This window comes from Pleurodeles waltl, chromosome 10, assembly GCF_031143425.1.
Source record: "Pleurodeles waltl isolate 20211129_DDA chromosome 10, aPleWal1.hap1.20221129, whole genome shotgun sequence".
NCBI classification, from domain to species: Eukaryota; Metazoa; Chordata; class Amphibia; order Caudata; family Salamandridae; genus Pleurodeles; species Pleurodeles waltl.
Window position 1 is genome coordinate 620,773,822 of NC_090449.1, and position 22,577 is coordinate 620,796,398.

Consider the following 22,577-nt stretch of genomic DNA (forward strand, 5'->3'; position numbering starts at 1 on the left):
TTAGCGTAACATTGTCATCAAGTAACACACAGGATCCCTGCCATCATGTTGTCATAGGGGGCATATACGACTCTGGGTACACTGCCAATGTGGCATATGTAACCTACATACAACACAGGCACACACATAATGGACCATTGAAAGCACAATAATTCCTGAACAAAACTCCACCCACATGAAAATCACACAGTAACTCATTGTCCCTTGATGCACAAGCCGCAATACCTGAGTCACTGGTATTGCAGTGTACCAGGAATGTGGCTTTGCATATCTCTCATAATAACAAATGATGAAATGGAGTACCCTCTAGAAATCATTATGCACAAATTTGAGTATTCATGTTTGGCACCACATGATTGTTAGGGCCAGTGCATGTGAGCATATGTGTGTTTATCACTCACTGTAGTGGCAGTGTCAATGCATGTTTGCAGTAGTATGTCTGTTGGTGTGTCTACATGCCTGATGTGCTGCTCTATTATAAAAAATGTCACACACAGAAATTTGTTGATCCACGTTTTGTACAGTGAGCAGACATTGAGTACATTTCACCCTTCCATGTTTTACAGGTGGACCTGCCCCATATACAATTGGTGAAGTGGCTCGATTTGCGGACCCAGACATATCCAGTAGGTGTTAATATGTCCTGTGTTTTTTTTGCAGCTGTTGTGTGATTGACTTCTGTGTGTTGGATTCATTACAAGGAATGATGTGCTGGCACATGATCTGATATGTGACTTGACTGGAGGTTAAAATGTTGTTCCATGTTTGAGCTGGACATTCTGTGACGGAGTATCATGTATTGGGAGTCGAGTGCTGTGCTATAGGCATGGGCATGTGAACATGGTGATTTTTTGCTACATGTATGCCAATGATTAATTTGGAGGTGGCCAGTTTCATGATTTAGTCAGCAAGTCATACTCTGATTCATACAGATGAGTGATGCTGAAGTCTTACCCACGGACTAGACTCTGGAGCATCCTAGTTAAGTAGTGAACATGTAGGACTGTATGTTTGACTTCCTAGCAGCATCTAGCTCCACATGTTGTGCTCCGTTTATGTGGCACTTGAGTGAAATGTCTAGGCCAGATGGGTACTTGCATCAGTGTGCTTGTTTTTTAAAAGGTATCAGTGAGATTCAATGATGTTGACAATTGTCAGCTATAAGAAAAATAAATGTGGATGTGATTGTCCAATGTTTGAGTAAATTCTAGTTGGCAGACCTCCTTACCTGTGGTGGACTGACTCAACCCATGGACAGCTGTCCAAAGCTTCCTGGCTGTCCTTGATGTTTGAAAGTATGTGTTGCATGTCCATCCCCCCTGAGGCACAGGGTTAGGGTTAGGAAATATGTGTACCTAGGTGTGAGGATTCCAGTGTAGAAGACAGACATGTAATTCAAACATTCATGTGTTCCAACCTACAATGCCCCCTCATGATTACTAACAGAATACCGGCCAGGCAGTTCCATTTCCAAATCACAGGTCTTGTGTGCCTTGATTGTCATCAAGAAGATAGTCATTAGTTGGCCTGACACATGTTGAGTACTTGCAACGTTTGTTATGTGACTAATAGCAGTACAAAGATGCACAGATCATTTAATTAGGTGCACACCTTGTTGTGCATTGCTGTGCTGTTAGATAGTAGATGTGTAGGCTGCATTGGCATGTCATTCCTCAGGGACATTCTATCATCTGTACTGTGATTTGGCCTGTATGTGCTATATTTGATGAAGTGTTAGAATATCATCTGTAGATGTATCACACAATGATGTCACTAATGTTTGGCTTTCTCTATTTTGACAGCTGCCAAAATGAATGCCCAGGAGATATGGGAATTCCAGAGGCGGGCAGTGAGTTACCACCACATACTAGATGTGGAGGCTGGGTTCCGCAATATGGCACGTCGTCATCGCCAAGAGAGAGCCACAGGGGTCTGGAGGGCATTTGCCCAAGGGGGGGCCAGCCTTGACCACAACAGCCACCACCACCACAGCTCAGACCACAGTGGCCCCAAGGATGACAGCCACTCTAGCAGGTCCCTCTACTTCATCTGCTCCAGGCCCACAAGCAGCACCTCCCCCTCCTACCAAGGCACTGGTACCAGCAATGGCATCAACAAGTGGTACACAGACAACCTCAGCTGCTGTGATAGACAACGTGGAATTTCAGACACTTAGACGTGACATGCAACAAATGTTGCGCAGGATGGACAGGCTGCAGCAGGAGGTGTGCGGGGTATCAAAAAAATCCTGCGGAGGGCCAATTTGTAATTAATGGATCCTCACCCATGATTCCCTCCCCTCCCTTCTCTTTTCTCGTTCTTATCTTTAGTGGGTTTAGGGGGCTTAGTGTAAGGTTAGTTTAGTTAGTATAAGTGGGTTGGGGATGGAGAGAGTTATATTATTATCTATTTTTTGTGGGTGGGTGGGGGATGATGTTGGGTTTATGTGTATAAAAAATAAATAAATAAAATAAGTATAAACAAATACAAAAAAATATGTATTTGTTTAGGATAAGTTATTCTGTGTTTAGGTTAATATATGTTGTCCTACATGTGTCCCGTCATATAAGGGGGGTGGGGGGCTTATGATTAGAGTGTTTAGTTGAATGTGATAAGTAAGTTTAGCTTAGGGTAGTTAGGGCCAGTTGTGGGTAATGTATAGTTAGGATAGGTTAGGTTAGTTAAGGTGTTTCCCCTAGTTTAAGTTTCTTTTATTACTGTAAAATAAAGTTTTAGGTACTCCTTTACAGTATGTGTCATATCCTTGGGGATCAGGGACTTGGCATGGGTGTACAGTGTCAATTTAGTATTTGCATTTCTGTTCCATCCTGCATCAGAATCCCGTTATTGACATGGTTATTCCCAATTCCAAATGAGCTGTCACATTGGCAGCTTCACCAAAGCTACTTCTCTATGTAGCTGCCAACCATTGCACCCACCACTCAAGGTTACTATGGTTCCCAATGTGTTGTGAAGGTTGGATGTGTTTTTAAATCTGTCATCGTTTGAGTCCTGAATTGGAATCTTGAGCACTGTAGGATGTCTGCCTGCAGCCTCATGTTCATGTGACCCTGATAAGGTGAGTGATGGTATGATCTTATGTAGTTCTGTATACATAACTTACACCTATCAGTTCTTACACTGTATTACCAGGTTACATATTTGTCCATACACCCATACACATCCATTCTGGCTGTATGGTGTGTGTGTGTGCTGAAAGTTTATAGTCATATGTCACATACATAAAGATTGTCTTGAAGGGAATGTTGGACACATTGAGTTTCAGCTTATACATACTTTGAAGCTGACTTTTTCTGTTCTACACAGCATTATACTGTTGGTTTTCATTTCACTGCAGAAATAAGCCTAAGGAAGCACATATGATGATAAAATCAAGACCCCAGTGCATAGTTATCAGCCCACATTCTTTCAACACTGTTCTATTGACATTATATGGCCATTGACATGTGACATACATCACTAATCTCCTACACAGTTGATGTGTCACATTACACAGAGGCAAAGTGGTTGTGTAAGTGCTATTTATTTTAAAGTGCTGTAGTGCAGGATTGTGAGTCCATTAGTGTGACGCCTTCTATTGTGACTCAACACAAGTGCATTTAGTGAGGGACATGTCATTGGACATGCTGGGGTGAGGTGCCATACAGTGCAGAGGAACATGAATTGCCAATGAGGTAGTGAGAGACAATTGCAGTGCATATTGTCAAGGTAAACAGTGTGCTGGAGAACAGTGCATGTGACCAACTGTAGCAAGACTGGCATGTTAACAAGCACAGGACCTAGGATATCAGTGCCCTTGTAGCATGGACTTTTGCTACCGGGTACTCCTACGGGCGAAGGTGATCTGTTCCACATCTTCATCTTCTGATGTGTGCGTGTCGTCTCCTCTGCCCTTGGTGGTGGTGGGTTTGAAGGGGCAACACACACTTCAGTGTTTTAAGAGGTGGAGTCAGAATTCCCGGTAGCTGCCAACTGTGGGGTTAATAAGGGCATTACTGCAGCAAGAAAGAGCTGCTGGTTCTTAAGTGTAGCAGCTACATCACTGTGGTAGGCAGCCAGGTCGGCCCTGAGGGGGTCATGAATGCATTTGTGCACGCAGTGAAAGGTTTGGGATGCCAGGTGTTGTGGCAACTCCCTAACTGCTGTGGTAAATTCCCTTACACATTGTTGTAGTCCTTGCAGGAGGGATGGTAGCGCTTGCATGGCTGCTGCCTGTTCTGCAGATGACATCATGCACGTGCGCATCCTCTCAAGGCTGGCTGCCATATTTTGCATCCCCACCCACACCTCTTTGGCCAGCTCCCGCTGTACTCCCACTACTGTCCTCTCAAAGGTGGAACCTGTGTCCACTGAGTCCTCAACTGGGAGGTCATACTATTGGGGTGGTGGGTGGGTCCTCTGTGATGGCTGCTGTATCTGTACTCTTCTTTGCGACTGAAGGTGGGGTCTGGAGGGTTCCAAGGACATCTTGGAGGGTCTGCTGGCTAATGTTTGTCAGCTCGTCATTCTTGTCATCAGGGAAGTCCAGGACAGGCATATCCCGAGGAGAGCCATCGTCGTCTGCAATGAAATATTGTACAATTAGTGTGTCTGTGTTGTGGCAGTTGGAATGTGATGTTACTGACTTCCTATTAGTGAGACATAGTAATCTTGGTTCCTGTTCATTGTTCCTGTCATTAATATTAGCATTCTCCTAGGCCTATGCCCCACCTGCATGTCACATGCAGTGTGGGCAGTTTGCACAATTGTCTGCGTCACATCCTCTAGATGTAGATTCTGTCCAAATTGTATGTTGCCACCTTCTTGTCCTACTCAACCTTCCATCTACTTCCATTAGCATGGTGAGGCATTGCAATGGCTGTGGGTGTTCTGATGCCACTTGCACCATACTTACCAATATGGAACTGACCCAGTCTCAGATATATCACATACATCTATATGTTGCTGAGACCAAGCACATACTATGTATAGCATTGGCATGGCACAATACAGGTGTTAGCATTGATAGTGTGTAATGTTGATGTTGGGGAATGTGTGCTACATTGGATTGCACTGATGGTCCTGGCAGTGTTCCATTTCCTCTTATGATGGTGCAGGTGTGTTTACCTAGCTAGACACATATTTCCTCCTTGTCAATGCTGTTGTCTTAGCAGTATGACACTTGGGATGTTGCAAGGTAGCATTGCAGCTTTTGTAACACAGGCACGGTGTTGACCCTGAAATGTGCAGCATGGGTATGACATTACTGCTGTGTACTTCATAATGTAAGTAACAATACCTGATGTTTATAGCGCCTATAGACATGAGCATTTGACAGGATTTACACTTTGTTAGGAATTACAGTGGATTGATAATGTTGTCATCCAGAACCCTCTATTTTGGGTGTGTTTGATCCATGGGCACGTAAGTTCCATTAGCTGCTTGACCTGCACACACAGCACATGTGATAGTGGCAACTGTTGTCAATGGTAAATGCCACTTGCGGATATGCCCTGAGACTGGAAATTGAGCCCTAGTTCATGTTGTGACAATACCAGCTGTCGTGTGACAGCAGGCCAGTTTTATGTTAAACCCTACCCTCCTAGACTGGCTTTGCCTTTCTAACATCCTTGGCATGGCAGAGTACCTCCATGCAAAGGTTATTGGTGTAGTGTAGTGCTGTGCCCCTGGTTTCCCCTGCACAGCCCATGCACCCGTGCTGTGACCCTTTGCCCTTTCCACTGCCTGATTTTCAGCTGTCGTGTGACAGCAGGCCAGTTTTACGTTAAACCCTACCCTCCTAGACTTGTTTTGCCTTTCTAACATCCTTGGCATGGCAGAGTACCTCCATGCAAAGGTTATTGGTGTAGTGTAGTGCTGTGCCCCTGGTTTCCCCTGCACAGCCCATGCACCCGTGCTGTGACCCTTTGCCCTTTCCACTGCCTGATTTTCGTGGCTGACATGCATTGTGTAGTAGGTATGTCCCCCCCGCTTACAGTTAACATTTAGGCAATTTTGTCCCCCATGCAACTTACCCTGTATCTGTGTGGTTTCCTGGTAGTCCATGCTGTCCTATCCTTGAATCCCTGCGTCAATCTCCTCTGGGATGACGGCTGCCATCATCTCCTCCATCTGGTCCAGGGCCTCCTGCGGTGCTGGACTCCAGCCTCCAGTCTGCAGTGCTGTCCTCCTGTTCCTTGACATCTTTTCCTTGGTCCTGCGCTTGCAGTCATGCCAGCGTTTCTTGCACTCAGTGACTGCTCTCCGTGCTTCTGCCACACTGTTTATCTTGTCCACAATTTGTTGCCAAATTGCCTCTCTCCTCCCAATTGGCAATTTTGAGGTGACAAAAAGTTGATACTGGTGTTCCGTCATCTCTTTCACCAGTATTTCCTGCTCCTCTGCACTGAACTGACACTTCTTTTTCTTCTTCACCCTCTCCTGGGTCTTGTCTGGGTCCTCCTGGCTGGGGTCTCTCATGGCTTCTGGGATCATTTAGGGCCTCCTTAGCACATTTTGCTGCGTTTGTGCAGCTTTTTAACGCACTTGCAGGGAAAAATGGCACCTATCCGGTTTGCGACGTCGTAAACCAGATTAAAGTCATTTTCGCTGTGTTAATGTTGTTTTTCTTTACGACCTGGCGCAATGGTTAGAGTAAAAAAATCATGACTCTAACCCGTGGTTTGCGCCACAGTGCATCAAAGTATAAAAGTATAAAAACCCGGGTGGTGCAAGGAATTGGCATCAGCCGGCGTTAAACTTTTTGACGCAAAACTGCGTCAGTGCAGTTTTGCATCAAAAAGTGTAAATGTGGCCCTTAATTCCCCACGGATCCACCTTCTAACCCATATATTCCATCAGAAGTGCACAACCTCTAAGAATCAGGCTTAGCAATGCTACTAACTGTCATCAAATTTCTCTCCCCCTCGCACTGATCGAGCTTTGAACTGATTTTAAAGTGCTTTGTGACAAAGTCCAATTAAGATGATCGTAACCCCTCTACCTACCTGATGGGTTTCCGCCCATACCCCGAAGGCTGAGCCCTTTTTGTCTTGGGTGTGGCAATGACAGAGGCAGCAGTGATTGTAGTGGAAATAGAGGCCATGGGAAACGTAGGGATTGAAGAAGTCTCAATGGTGAGTGTACTTGCTAGTGAATCCTATAGCCACTTCTCTATTAGCTCCCCCATGGGGACTCTGGGCCCATCCAGGAGGCCTTGATGACCTTGTTTCAACAAAGAGAGAGTGTTATAATAAGGCCTGATCTGTGGAGGTAACAGGGACCCATTGGTTGGGCCCTGAGTTAGGCAGGGTGCCATACCTCCCTCATGGCACCCAGCAAACCAATCTATAGTGACACTTCCAGACCTTCTATCACTTCTATTTTTTGAGGAACGTAAAAACAGAGGGCAAATGATGTAAACCCCCACAACGACTTCATCAGGACAGTCCGTGAAACCAGGCTTCTCTGGGTAAAAAATCGCTCAAACTGTAGTCCCAACACCTCTTCACCGGAAACCATATTATCATCTGGGATGGTGGAAGTGGGGGTGGCAGCAAGGACGGGTGTAAAGGTGGTGGTAAGGGCTGGGACTAGAACAAAAGTAAATTAGTAAGCCCCAAACAGTGCACTGTGACCTAACCAAATACGTTCCTTAGTCACATTTTTTCTCCCCTGCCTTGGTTATCAGGCCCACTTCCTTTTCCTCTTGGTGTTAGTATGTACTCAGCCATCATTAAAAATGATATTAAAAAGCAGTATTAAAAACACTGGGAAGGCACAGCGTGTCAACAGACAGCAAATAAGCACAGCAGTGCTAATCCAACCAGTCGGCCACAAACACAGGGGTAAATAGAAGGGTACACAGCAGTTACCACACAACACAAGCTGCACCTACTCTCTAGACAGCCTGCCTCTGTGCCCTGGGCTACTAGCACTAAGAACGCCAAATGCACCCATCCTCTCATCACCAAACTCCACCCATTCTCTGCTCAACTTTTCTTGCCGCTGCTTTCAAAATTTTAAAAAGTCCACAGACTGGAGCAACAGAGCAGCAACAAAATGCTACAACAAAGAGCAACAAAGACCAACAAAGAGCAACAAAGAGAAAAGTACAAAGGTGCAAAGGTTGGAATATGAAAAGTACAAAGTGCAAGGTCCAAAGTGCAAGCAAAGAAAGTCCCCTAAGCATGGAAGAAGTAGCAAATGTCAGACAGAGAATGCCAGCTGTGTCGGATAAAAGTCAAAGAGATGACAGAAGCAGCACAGCCTTTGGTGGTATGCTAAATGCACAGGTGCCTTCCCAAAACTGGCACCACACTGCACTATGGGGCACTGGTGCACTGGAGCACTGTTGCTCTGTATTCTGTGATCTGAAAAGCGCCCCATTGCACCACGCTGCCTATGCTGTCTTTGCCACTGGTATAACACTAGCTTCTAGTACTAGCTCGACAACTAGAACTTGTCCTTAGTTGTGGGCATCCGTGTATCCGTGTGAACATAGAGGAGTATGGCACAAAATAGTTCACAGAATAGTTCACAAAATAGTTCATGGAATAGTTCACAGTTCACAGGAACGCAGGATCACAGGTTCACAAAGTCTACAGATCCGCAGACTCACAAAGCTCACAGTGGCTTCTGGGGACTCGACCAACTCTCCTTCAACACCATCTTACACCAAGGTTGGGTGTTGTGCCTTAGGCCCCCCAGCACTAGTGCGCTAGAGCTTTAATGGGTACTCGCATGACTCACTGACCTGCTGGCCAACTGCCTTAGACTGTCCCATCAAGACGGTGAGCAGCAACTATGACAGTGATGGCACAGGTAGTGGTAGCCGTAGCAGGAGGGGTAAGGGAGTGATGATAGCAGAAGAGTTTCTGGAGGTGCTTGAGTGGTAATCGGGATGGCAGCAAAGACCCTGCAGTCACTGGGAAAGTCACCTTGATCAATACAATTCCCCACAAACTGTGTTCCCAAGGGGTGACAATGCCTCTTGCACTCCTCGTATCTCCCTAACTCCCACTGCTTCATTCTGCCCCACTCCACCTCATCTCCTTTGTAGGCTCTTGCTTCCTTTAAGACCCCCGCAGTCCTCCCAGCTGACTGTGGCTCGTAGACTGTAAGCTACAGACACCTCCACCCTTGTCTTCATACTGTCGGTAGACTGTTGAGCAATTATCACCTTGTCTCCTTGTCCTCCTCCGGCAACGTAATGCCCCTCAATGACAGCCTCACGGCATCTCGCAGCATCTTCTTACCACATCTTGTGCAACACTCCTCCTCTCAGTACTCTTCCTCGCTGTTAGACCTGACAGCCTTAGGGTGGTCACACCTAACTTTTTGCCTACCCCCCTCCACTTTTTAGATACTGTTTTCGCTGGTTTTCAGACTATGCCCACTTTACCACTGCTGACCAGTGATAAAGTGCATATGCTCTCTCCCTTTAAACATCGTAACATTGGAGCATACCCAATTGGACTATTCAATTTACTTATAAGTTCCTAGTACAGTGCACTATATGTGCCCAGGCCCCGTAGATAAAATGCTACTAGTGGGCTGGCAGCACTGATTGTGCCACCCACTACAGTAGCCCCTTAACCTTGTCTCAGGCCTGCCATTGCAAGGCCTGTGTGTGCAGTTTCACTGACAATTCGACTTGGGATTTAAAAGTAATTGCCAAGCCTAAAACACCCCTTTTTCTACATATAAGACAGCCCTAAGGTATGCCCTAGGTAAACCCATAGGGCAGGGTAGTGTGTAGACAAAAGGCAGGACATGTACCTGTGTAGTTTACATGTCCTGGTAGTGCAAAACTCCTAAATTCGTTTTCACACTGCTGTGAGACCTGCTCCCTTCATAGGTTAACATTGGGGCTGCCCTCATACATTGTTTGAGTGGTAGCTGCTGATCTGGAAGGAGTAGTAAGGTCATGTTTAGTATGGGCAGAATGGTGATATAAAATCCTGCCGACTGGTTAAGTTGGATTTAATATTACTATTTTAGAAATGCCACTTTTAGAAAGTGGGCATTTCTCTGCACTTGAATCTTTCTTGCCTTACAATCCACGTCTGGCTGGGTTTAGTTGACAGCTCCTTGTGCATTCACTCAGACACACCACAAATACAGGGTACTCAGCCTCACTTGCATACATCTGCATTTTGAATGGGTCTTCCTGGGCTGGGAGAGTGGAGGGCCTTCCCCCATACAAAGCACTGCCACACCCCCTACTGGGACCCTGGCAGACAGGATTGAACTGAAAGGGGACCTGGCGTACTTCTAAGCCACTCTTTGTTTGCCTTTAAAAGACTTAAGACACTTTGGCCCTCATTACAACCCTGGCGGATGTTGTTAAAGCAGCAGTAATTCCCGCCAACAGGCTGGCAGGAAAAAAAATGGAATCACGACCATGGCAGAAACCGCCAACATAGACAGCCACTTTAACACTTCGACCGCCACGGCGGTAGAAACAAACACTGTGGCGGTAACCGCCAACAGACAGGCGGAGGACAAAGTACCGTCCACTGTATTTCAACATGCCTAATCGCCACCTTTTCCGGGGCGGAACCAACGCTAACAAAAGCATGGTGGAAACAGTACACAGAAGGGAAACCACTCACCTCTCGACACCCAACGAGGAACCAGGACGCCATGGAGCCCCAGTTACACGTACTGCCCATGCTGGTCTTCCTCCTGCTGAATCAGGAGCAGGACAGATGCCGTCGACGACCACTGTGAGTACTGTACCTACAACACAGGGGAGGGGGGAGGGAACAGAGAGTGACGCACACACGCAACACGCAATACCCTCACCCTCACCCACAACACCATAGACACAAATACATGCAGCAACATTACAAATACACCCCCTCACCTCCTGGAAGAACGCAAGGACAAAACTTAATGATTTTAACGATTGTAATCATGAAAAATCTGATAGTGAAAGATCAAAAATCCGTACACACAAATATGTACACAAACTACTCAAGTCCGGATAGTGTACCAATCATTGTCCGTGGACCAGTGATCCCAAAATGCAGGGGCGAAGCCCACACAAGATATCTGACTCGAAATGGAGAGAACACTGCAGGGGCATCATATCGAAAATAAACAGGCACCTCATGGAGAAGGGGAGGGGGGGCACCTCAGCCTGATGAACGCACAAAGCCACTTCTCCTCGAGGGGGCTCCATGCCCATTGATGTATCCTGGGGAGTGCAAAGCCACAGTCTCTCAAGTCTTTCCAGTGGGTGGTTTGCCCACTGCTTTATCCTGGGGAGTGCAAAGCCACAGTCTCTCAAGTCTTTCCAGTGGGTGGGTTGCCCACTGCTTCATCCTGGGGAGTGCAAAGCCACAGTCTCTCAAGTGGATAACAGTCTCCACCGTTTCTGGAGGGGGCTTGGTGCCCAGAGTGCTTCATCCTGGAAAGGACTGAGGTAGTGGACGTGATTCTCCACTGGTCCTGGAGGGGGCCTTGTTCCCAGAGTGCTTCATCCTGCCAAGGACTGAGGTAGTGGATGTGATTCTCCACTGTTTCTGAAGGGGGCCTTGTGCCCAGAGTGCTTCATCCTGCCAAGGACTGAGGTAGTGGATGTGATTCTCCACTGGTTCTGGAGGGGGCTTGGTGCCCAGAGTGCACCACATGTAGTGTGGCAGGTCCCATTCCCTCATCTCGGTGTGTGTGCCACGAGATTGCCTAGGAACCGGTAGCATGATACGCCATGGAGGAAGAGACATACCCCACCCTGCTGCAGCTTCGCCTTCCACCTACAGGTGCAAACAGTGATGAGAGTCATGACTCATGGAAGCTGGGCAGGGTCCAGGAAGTCTCCTCCAGCCTCAGACGTCTGCCCACTGGGGATGGTAGCCATGTCAGCTGCGGTGCCACTGTCCAAGAACGTTGCGGGGCTGGTGGCGGTGCTTGCGGTGGTGTCTGTGGCGGCGGTGCTGGCGGTGGTGCATGTGTCAGCACCTGTTGAGGGACACAACAGGATGTCTCCTGCAGCCTCGGATGGCTGCCCACTGGGGAAGATGCTGGGGACTGTTGCTGAGGCTACAGACGTGCAGGTGGCGGTGCTCTTCTGCTTTTGTCCTTTCCCCACCGTTGATGGCGCCGCAGGTGTCTTGCCACTGCCCCCTTTTGTTTTGGAAGAGCCCTTGGTGGCTGGTAGGTGCGTCTTCTCCCTCCAGGATGTGGGCACCTTCTTCACTTTGGCAGGTGGCGGAATGTCTTGGCCTCGCAAGGTGGCACACTGGCAGCCCTGATGGGTGGTACACGCGATGACCCTGCAGTTGCTGGCACCACTGTGCCTGGGGATTTGTTGGCTGAGGTGTTGGGCTTGGACCTGGAAAGCCTGGCCATAGGGGAAGTACGGGGGAGGTGTGGGGAAGAGGTCAATGTTAGCCAGGAAAAGCTTCTTAGACACACTGAGACGGGAAGATAGAGGGGGTTTGGGAGTGGAGGAAGAGGTAGTGGTTGCAGGAGGTGTACGTTTGCTTAATTTGGGTGAAGGTGCATGGGCCGGAGGCTGTTGTGAGGTGGGTGGCTGTTGGGTGGGTGTGTGCCTGCGTTTGTGTACTTTGGGAGGAGGGCTCACAGATACACTGGGAGAGGACACTGGGAATGTGTGCATGGTAGTGGGGTTGGTGATTGCACGTGAGCGGTGTGTAGTGATGGGTGTGCTGGTGATGGAGGTAGTGGCTGAGGATGTAGTGCATGCAGGTGAGAAAGGAGTCGAGACATGGAGGGAAGAGGAGGAGTGGAGGAGTGGGACACAGTGGAGCCAGTGGATGTTGCTGTGTCTGCATGGGGATGGTGCTTGTGTGAGTGCTTGTGGGATGTGTGGTGCTTATGTTTGCCATGTCCACTTATGTGTGTTGATGAGTGTGCATGCTGGTCTGATGGTGTGCTTGGGTTAGGATGAGGTACAGGGGATTGGGTTGGGGTGGAGGAAGGTAGAGGTGATGGAGGCTGGACCCAGGGACAATGGCTGCCATCAGTGCTGAGGCCAGAGCCCAAAATGCTCTCTGTTGGGCCACCTGCCCAGAATGAATGCCCTCCAGGTATGCATTTGTTTGTTGCAAATGCCTCTCAACACCCTGGATGGCATTCAAAATGGTAGATTGCCCAACAGTGAGGGATCTCAGGAGGTCAATAGCCTCCTCACTGAGGGCAGCAGGGCTGACTGGGGCAGGGCCTGAGGTGCCTGGGGTGAAAGAGATGCCCACCTTCCTGGGTGAGCGGGCACAGGACACAGACTGAGGGGGTGCTGGGAGGGTGGTGCTGGTAGGGGTGGTGGTGGCTGTACCTGTTGATGCAGTGAGCACATAGGTGCCCGCCACCGCAAGGGAGCTCCCATCAGAGGAGGAGTCGCTGTCGCTGGTGTATGCTCCTGTCCCCGTTGTGGAGTTCCCCTCGCCCTCCATCCCACTAGTGGCTTCAGACATTGTTGCTTCACCCTCCAGGGCCACGTGGGTTGCAGCTCCCTCCTGCTCCAGTGCCACTGCTGCTCCGTCAGATGATGCTATTGCACTCAAGAACAGGGAGACAAAACAAAAAGGGGGGGAAAGACAGAAGAAACACATGTTCAGTGCATGCAACACCACTACCGTTGGCGGACACAACACACAGGGAGCAGCACTCTGCACTAAGCCATGCACTAACAGTTCCTAGCAAATTCACATGCCCATGGGGGACGAGGCCTAAGCCCAATTGCTGCACACCTGGAAGTCACAGGAGCCTGACTAGGTGTAGATGGTTATCACCAGTAGTGGGGTTGGGGTGCCACTGAGCCTGCCTAACAAGGGACCTAGCCTACCAAGTTCACTCTGGCCTAGGGGAACCCACAGCCCACTTCGACCACCCAGACAACTTGTAAAGAGCACAGAGTCAGCTTAATTAGAGTGTACTCATCCCCTTGTGGCTGCTGTGATGCCCTCAAGTGCCCATCCAACTCCGGATAGGCCACCCCCAGGATCCGGTACATCATGGTGTGACGGGCACCCCTTCCACGTTGGGAGGTCATCCCCAGCTGGGCCTCCACCGTCTTCTTGCTCCAGCGGCGCAGGCCATCCCATCTTTTAGAGCAGTGGGTGCTCCGTCTATGGTAGACCGCCAGGGTCCAGACGTCCTTGGCGATGGCACACCAAATACCCTTCTTCTGGTGGGCGCTGACCTAGAGGAAAAGTGAAGAAAAAATGGATGTTTATAGCCTGTACATTTAGGCCCGTATTTATACTTTTTGACGCTAAACTGCGCTAACGCAGTTTAGCGTCAAAAAGTGTAGCGCCGGCTAACGCCATTCTGAAGCGCCATGCGGGCGCTGTATTTATTGAATGGCGTTAGCCGGCGCTAGCAGACCGGCGCTGCCTGGTGTGCGTGGAAAAAAACCACGTACACCAGGCAGCGCCGGCGTTGGGGAAAATGGCGTTAGGGCGTCTTAAAATGGTGCAAGTCAGGTTGACGCAAAAAAATCGCCTCCACCCGATTTGCGCCATTTTTAACGACGCCCAGACGCCATTTACATGACTCCTGTCTTAGTAAAGACAGGAGTCATGCCCCCTTGCCCAATGGCCATGCCCAGGGGACTTATGTCCCCTGGGCATGGTCATTGGGCATTGAGGCATGTAGGGGGGCACAAATCAGGCCCCCCTATGCCAAAAAAAAATATAAACAAAATAAAAAATTATACTTACCTGAACTTACCTGAATGTCCCTGGGATGGGTCCCTCCATCCTTGGGTGTCCTCCTGGGGTGGGCAAGGGTGGCAGGGGGGGTCCCTGGGGGCATGGGAGGGCAGCTGTGGGCTCATTTTGAGCCCACAGGTCCCTTAACGCCTGCCCTGACCCAGGCGTTAAAAAGAGGCGCAAATGCGGGGTTTTTTGCGCCGCCCACTCCCGGGTGTGATTTTTGCCCGGGAGTATAAATACGACGCATTTGCGTCGCAGTCATTTTTTTAGACGGGAACGCCTACCTTGCATCTCATTAACGCAAGGAAGGCGTTCACGCAAAAAAATGACGCTCTTTCCTCATACTTTGGCGCTAGACGCGTCTAACGCCAAAGTATAAATATGGCGTTAGTTTTGCGCCGAATTTGCGTCTAAAAAAACGACGCAAATTCGGCGCAAACGGAGTATAAATATGCCCCTTAATCTCACGCATTGCCAAACACCTCCCACCCTGGCCCAGCCATACATAAACACACAATCCTGAAATGCTGGCCTGTCCCCCTCCCCACCCTCTTCCATCCATGACACTCCATACACTCAGGTGCCATCCACCATGCTCACAGTGTACTCACCTGTTTGTCTGGAGGACCGTAGAGTAGCGTGTACTGGGGGAGGACCCCATCCACCAGTTTCTCAAACTCCTCCGAAGTGAAGGCAGGAGCCCTTTCCCCAGACAGTGTAGCCATTGTTGCTCCCAGACACAGGTCACAGCAGCACTGGCAGTGTAGGTCCTCTCCTGTTGAAGGTCAGGTATCAATTGAGTGAACAGTTAGAAAATGGCGGCCACGTCCGCCGCGGTGCGTACCCTCATCGCCGGCGTACATCATCATTGGCTCCTGGGACCCATAGGGACCAAGGTTAACCAATGCTGAATTGCGCCGCGGTCTTCGACCGCCCACCGGGACGGTGTACAACGCCAGCGCAGTTACCTCATTTCCCCTTGTCCCACCTTACATGTCAGACAGCCGTCATTTCAGGGGGCCACATGGGATGGAAAAAAACTGCGTCACACCTAATTAGGCCTGGAATACAGACAGATACCGGCACATTGCGATTTTCCAACGTTTTACCAAATAACACACTGTGATACCTAAGTGTTGGATGACCCTCTGCTCCCTGTTTTCCTCCATAGGGCACATCTTCTGGGGCAGGTGATGAGATGGCGGCATCCTTCGGTGTACAGACCCCTGGTGGACCTGTCGACAATGGAAGAGAGACACATCATTATCACATACAGACTTGATCGTGCAACAATCCTGCAACTGTGTGCCCAGTTGGAGCCAGATTTCAACTATCTGCCATCCCACAGGAATCCCCCCTCTAGTGCAGGTTCTGTCTGTACTCCATTTCCTGGCCAGTGGGTCTTTTCAAACAACAGTGGCCATGGCATCAAGGATGTCCCAGCCAATGTTCTCTAATGTGTTGTCCAGAGTGTTATCTGCCCTGCTGAAACACATGCGTAGCTACATCGTTTTCCCTCAGGTGGAGGATTTGCCCACAGTGAAAGGTGACTTCTATGCCCTGGGACTTATCCCCAACATCATTGGTACCATTGATGGTACACATGTGGCATCTGTCCCCCCCGCAGGAATGAACAGGTGTACAGAAACCGGAAAAGCTACCATTCCGTGAATGTGCAGATGGTGTGTTTGGCAGACAAGTGCATTCCCCATGTGAATGTCAAGTATCCTGGCTCTGTGGATGACGCTTACATTTTGAGGAATAGCAGCTTCCCATATGAGATGGGGCAACTCCTGAGGCACCGTGTGTGGCTAATAGGTGAGCCCAAGGTCCCAACACAGTTGACATAGGTGTCTAGGTATGGGGTTGTCCCTAAAGGTTAGTGTCTGTCTAACAGTTGTCCATCGACATTTGCTGGTGACTCTGGTTACCCCAAGCTGTCATGGCTACTGACCCCAGTGAGGAATCCCAGGACAAGGGCAGAGGAACACTACAATGAGGCACATGGGCGAACTAGGAGGATTGTAAAACGCACCTTCGGCCTCCTGAACGCCAGATTCCGGTGCCTCCATCTTACAGGTGGCTCCATATACTACTCACCGAAGAAAGTGTGCCAGATAATCATGGCCTGCTGTATGCTGCACAACCTGGCTTTGCAACGCCAGGTGCCTTTTCTGCAGGAGGATGGGCCAGATTGTGGTCTTGTGGCAGCTGTGGAGCCTGTGGACAGTGAAGAATAGGAGGCAGAAGAAGAAAATGTCGACAACCAAAACAACATCATCATGCAATACTTCCAGTGAGACACAGGTAAGAAGATGTAAATGCTTCCCACATCTCATACTATTGTTGGAGCTAGCATAAGTCTGTCATTTTCACTCAGTGTATGGACCCTGACTTGTTACTTTGCCTTTCTATTTCACAGATCTGGGTCCCACTTTGTGCCCTCTGCTATGTTTACTGCTGGTCTACAGCTGTGTTACATTGGTATGTGAACAAGTACATTGACATTGTTATCTTCCAGAGGTTTTGCAATTACACATTAGTGAAAGCACAGACAGACTCCATATTGTTTTGTGATTCAAGTGTGTTTATTTCTGTGCAAAGAAGTGGAGGGGTGTGTGAAATGGACTGGGGTGATGGTGGAGGAATGCCCATGGCAGAGTCCAGTCTATTTGTTTCACAGGTGCATTGTCCAATGAGGCATAGGAAGTGGAGCAATGGCAGTTTAAGGTGGACAGGGTGACAAAGTGGGACAGAGGGTGACATTCAGGGGGGTCTTATTTCCCGGCAGAAGTCTTGGCAATGTTCTCTGTCTTGTTCCTGGATCTCAGGGACTGATTGCAGGGTGGTTCTCCTTCTGCAAGGGGTGGGGTGCTAGTGGCCTGTTGTTCCTGTGGCGGTGCCTCCTGTTCACTAGCGCTGGCGGAGGTGGAGGGCTGTTCATCGTCCAGGCTAGTGTCAGGGGCCCGTTGGTGTGCCACTGTGTCCCTCCTGGTGTTGACAAGGGTGGTGTTGATGGACTTCAAGTCCTCCCTGATCCCCAGGTATTGTTCCTCCTACAGCCGCTGGGTCTCCTGAAACTTGGCCAGTACCGTGCCCATGGTCTCCTGGGAATGGTGGTAGGCTCCCATGAAGTTGGAGAGTACCTCGTGGAGAGTGGGTTCCCTGGGCTTGTCCTCCCCCTGTCGCACAGCAGTCCTCCCAGCTTCCCCGTTATCCGGTGCCTCTGTCCCCTGAACCGTGTGACCACTGCCACTGCCCCCAGGTCCCTGATCGTCCTGTGTTAGTGGGGTTGCCTGGGTTCCCTGTGGTGGTGGACCCACTGCCGATTGAAGTGTCCTGGGGACAGAGGGATGGGCCCGCTGGGCGGATAGTGTGGTGGTTTTTTCTGAGGGGGGAGGTTCAGTGGTGGTTTGTGACTGTGTCAGGGGAACCGACTGTCCGGAGGTCCCCGATGGGCCAGGCTGGTCATCTTGATCCAGGCATGCAGAGCTGCTGTCATCACTGTGGGCCTCTTCTGTGGGGGGAGTGGATATGTCTGTCACCTCCTGTCCGGTGACGTTAGGTACGGATCTTGTTGGGGTGTGAATGCATAATGTTAGTATCTGTGTGTTCCATCTTGTGCAATGGGTGAGTTAACCTCTACTCCTGTGCTTGCATTATTGCCATGGCCCTTGTGTGATTGGTGATTTTGGGGCATGAGTGAGTCTCTCTACTGGATATGCTTTGGTGATGGGTGTCCATGCATTGGTGTTACATGCAGGGCTTGGTTTTGGGATGTGTGGGTTGTGTTTGTGTGGTATCTTTGGGTTGTTGGGGTGATGGGTGTGAGGGTGAGGGTGGAAGTATGTGATGGCATGCAGGTGGGGTGGGGGGGATAAAGTAGTAAAGATTTACCTTACCAGAGTCCAGTCCTCCTGCTACTCCTGCGAGGCCCTCAGGATGCATTATTGCCAAGACTTGCTCCTCCCATGTTGTTAGTTGTGGGAGAGGAGGGGGGTCTACCGCCAGTCCTCTATACAGCAATCTGGTATCTGGATACCACAGAACGTACCTTCCCGTGTAGGTCGTTCCACCTCTTCCTGATGTCATCCCGTCTTCTTGGATGCTGTCCCACTGCGTTGACCCTGTCCATCTTTCTTGAAATGGACGTCTGCTGCACCTGTGATCTGATTAGCTGTGGCTCTACACCATGACCCTGAGCTCCTTCTCAGAGAACCTGGGGTGTCTTTGAGGTGTCATGATGTGGTGTGGGTGATGTGTGAGGTGCTGTCTGTTGTGATGTGTGAGGGGATGTGTTGGTGTGTGTTGTTTGAGGTGCGTGGATGTTGTATAAGTGATGGTGTTGTGTGTCTGTGGATGCTGGTGTTTTGTTAGCTAATCTCTCTCTCTGGCCTTCTTTCAAAATTTTGGTTGTAAGGGTTTGTGGGTGATGTGGGTGCGTGCTTTATATTGGATTGGGTGTGTGGGTGTGGTGTGTGTATGTGTGTCAGGTGTGTGTATTTTGAATTGTCTAATGTGGGGGTGTTTTGTAAATGTGTCTGTATTTTGAGCGCGGCGGTGTACACCGCCAATGGATTACCGCAGTTGAAAGACCGGCGTGATGATTCGTGGGTCGTGATATTGTGGGTGTATTCCTGTTGGCGTGACAGTGTAGGTTTTGGTATCGCCAGTTTATCACTGACCTTTGGTGTGGCGGACTTGTGTGGGTGTCTGTATTGTGGCGGATTCTGAGCTGTGAGTCGTAATACCTGTAACGGAATGCCACTGCCACCACGGTATGTTGGTGGTCTTCTGCATGGTGGAAAGCAGGATTTACCTCCAGGGTTGTAATGAGGGCCTTTATATCACTTTTCAGTGCTATCTCAATATTTACTTATTGCATTTTTATTGATTTGACCTGCATCTTATCAGAAAACTGTTATATATTTTTCTAAGCACTGTGTGGTGTATTTGTGTGGTGCTATATTGTGCTATTATATGATTTATTGCACAAATACCTTAAACATTGCCTTCTAAGTTAGGCCTGACTGCTCAGTGCCAAGCTACCAGAGGGTGGGCACAGGATAATTAGGATTGTGTGTGACTTACCCTGACTAGAGTGAGGGTCCTTGCTTGGACGGGGGTAACCTGACTGCCAACCAAAGACCCCATTTCTAACACTTGCGGTGCGTGCCCTTGCAGCGTGCGTCCTGTAGCATCCTCTCACAGAATGTGTGTCCTCCTCATAGTATGTGCATCCTCCTCACAGCGTGCAGAACTACATCTGCACCCTCACAGCTTTCTCAACTACCTCCGCACATTGTGATGTCAGCAGGATTATGGTCCTGTGGCATCACTTCCTGGAAAGATATAGGGTCAAACATAATTTAATGTCACTGCTTGTGAAGTCATTAATATCAAAGGTTATGTGATCTCACTTCTGCTATCCCTACCATTTGGATTAACTGATGTCAATTATCAATTTATATGCATATATTCACAAGATGTTTTGGTACAGCCAGCACATTGTGAAACAAAAAGACCACAGTTTGGGTCGTAGATATGTCTGCGAGTAAGTGTGGTCATTTTTTTGTCTAGCCCCAGGTCTTTATGAAGCCCTCCAACTTTAACAAGCATAAAAACATCAGCAGGTCGAATTCAAAGGAGAATTCTAAGCCTTGCACAATCAAAAAGGATGGCCATGACCTTTCAACAACTTCTCACAAATAAATGCTCCAATTTCCTGGCAACAGGCATAAAATAGCAATAATTCCCCCAATGCATTATGATCTCAATGCATTATGATCTTCTTAAAACACCAGTTATGTTGCACTCCATAGTCAACGTTAACACTATCTTAGGGAACATCACTAATATAATTTCCATCAATGAAGAGGCCAGCACTTATGTTGTGATTACTGGTGGCCAATACTGACAATTATTGGTTTGGAGCTACTTTTATTACCTATCACATGAAGTGATCCACTGGTCCGACCTAAACATTTCTGCGCTGGATCACCCAGGGCAAGGCATTCTTAGTATCTCATTTACTTCACATTGCCAGTAATGCTTAGAGGTGAACTTCTCCTGATGGTAAGAGCACCATAAGTAACGACTAGTCCCATGATACATCATTGGCTTGTATCATGCAGCTCATTCATCACTCAGGTCAGCCAGCCTCCCATTGGTTAGCAGGTGGGATGGCTCAGTCCAGACGGGGCAGGAATTTGTGTGCCCAGGGGCCCTATGGTCCCTTGGAGCAGTAGATATGCATATGCTATTGATGGGGCAGACTCTTGTGCCCAGCATCTGCCCATCTGTTTCTGATGCATCTCTCCCAGTCTCTAGAGTGGCTCCATAGTGACACCCATCCCTCCTTGTTGTGTGGGTGGGAGTGAATCCAGGTGACCAGAGAGCAAACTGGGCCTAAAACTGCCTCTGGTAGAGCTGTCCTTCTGTCTTCAATACATTACTGGACATGAGCAACTCTGCTCATGGTCAAGGACTGTCCAGAAATTGTGCTGTATGTTTGTCTATTGTATAATGGTGACCAGACCAGTTGGTGAATGCAATTCTATATAAATGTGAGTTACTGAATGGTGAATGCTACTTAACTAGTGATGAGTGGTGACCGAGGCTAAGTCACAGGCACTGATCTGTCCCACATCCACCATGCTAAGGAAGTCATGGGCCCTTTTCAGATAGCAGTAATACTTGATGTGTGCTGGTGATTGACAAGTGATTCCACAGCACGTATTTTATTAAACTAGGGGCCAGTTTTACAAGGCGCTTGCTCCCCTTAGCGCCACATTTGCAGCAAACTTTTTGCGTGATTGAGGGTGAGCTACTGGGATGGGCACCACCGCCCACCCAACTGTGTTGAATTATTCTAATCCAACTCAGATTGATATATGGGGACTGCTAGTTGGGCCGGACAAGGTACCTACAGGATGTGAGCTACATGTTTGCCAAAACACACAGCTATTCTCCACTGAGTAGATGGAATACACAGTCTGGGCTGTGACTCAAGGCAAGTCCAGCCTAGCCGTTAGTAGCACTCAGTACATCATTCTAGCAAATGCTAAATGATGGCAAATGAAACTATCTGCTTGATGATTTATACCGTATTTACACAGTCTCACAAAGTCTTTTGGAACCAATGTCCTTTAAGAAAGCACAGTGTATCTGTCTGTGTGCTTGGTATGTATGTGTGCCTGGCTGCATGGTGACACCTAAGTGTACCTGTCTAGCTACCTTTGTATCTAACAATGTCTCTGTGTGACTTTTTGTGATTCTGTATGTCCATGTGCTTCCGGTGAGTCTTTCTGTGTCACAGTGTTTTTGTATACATTTCTTTTTATTCAAGCTTTGTGTGTGGTTGCAGGTGATAAGTAACAATCGTTTTTCTAGTGCATTGTGGAAACTTGGCAAATTTCAACTTGTAGAAATTTAAGAAATTTAAGAGTAATTTTTTGCACAGGAACACCTACCTTGCAACTCATTAAGGCAAGGTAGGTCTCCACTTCCTGAAAATGACTTTAACTCCATAAATTTGGCGCTAGACGGGTCTAGCACCAAAGCATAAATATGAAGTTATTTTTGCACCGAATTAGAGTTAAAAAAAATGACGCTAATTCGGTGCAAACAGAGTATAAATATGCCCCTGAATTGCTAACATCCATGCACTTCAAAGAGGAATACGTCATGTGCCCGCTTTGTACTGTAGATTAAAGACATTCAGAATGCATACAATTAAATGCAGTTTGCACACATCAAAGCCTTAAATTACGTGCATGGATTATTTAGAAAAATATATCGCGGAGGCTAACCGCATATACTCCTTAGTCCCCTTAAAAGCAATAAGTAAAGCAGCTGTTAATCAAATTAATCAATTGTATGTTGCCTTTTAAT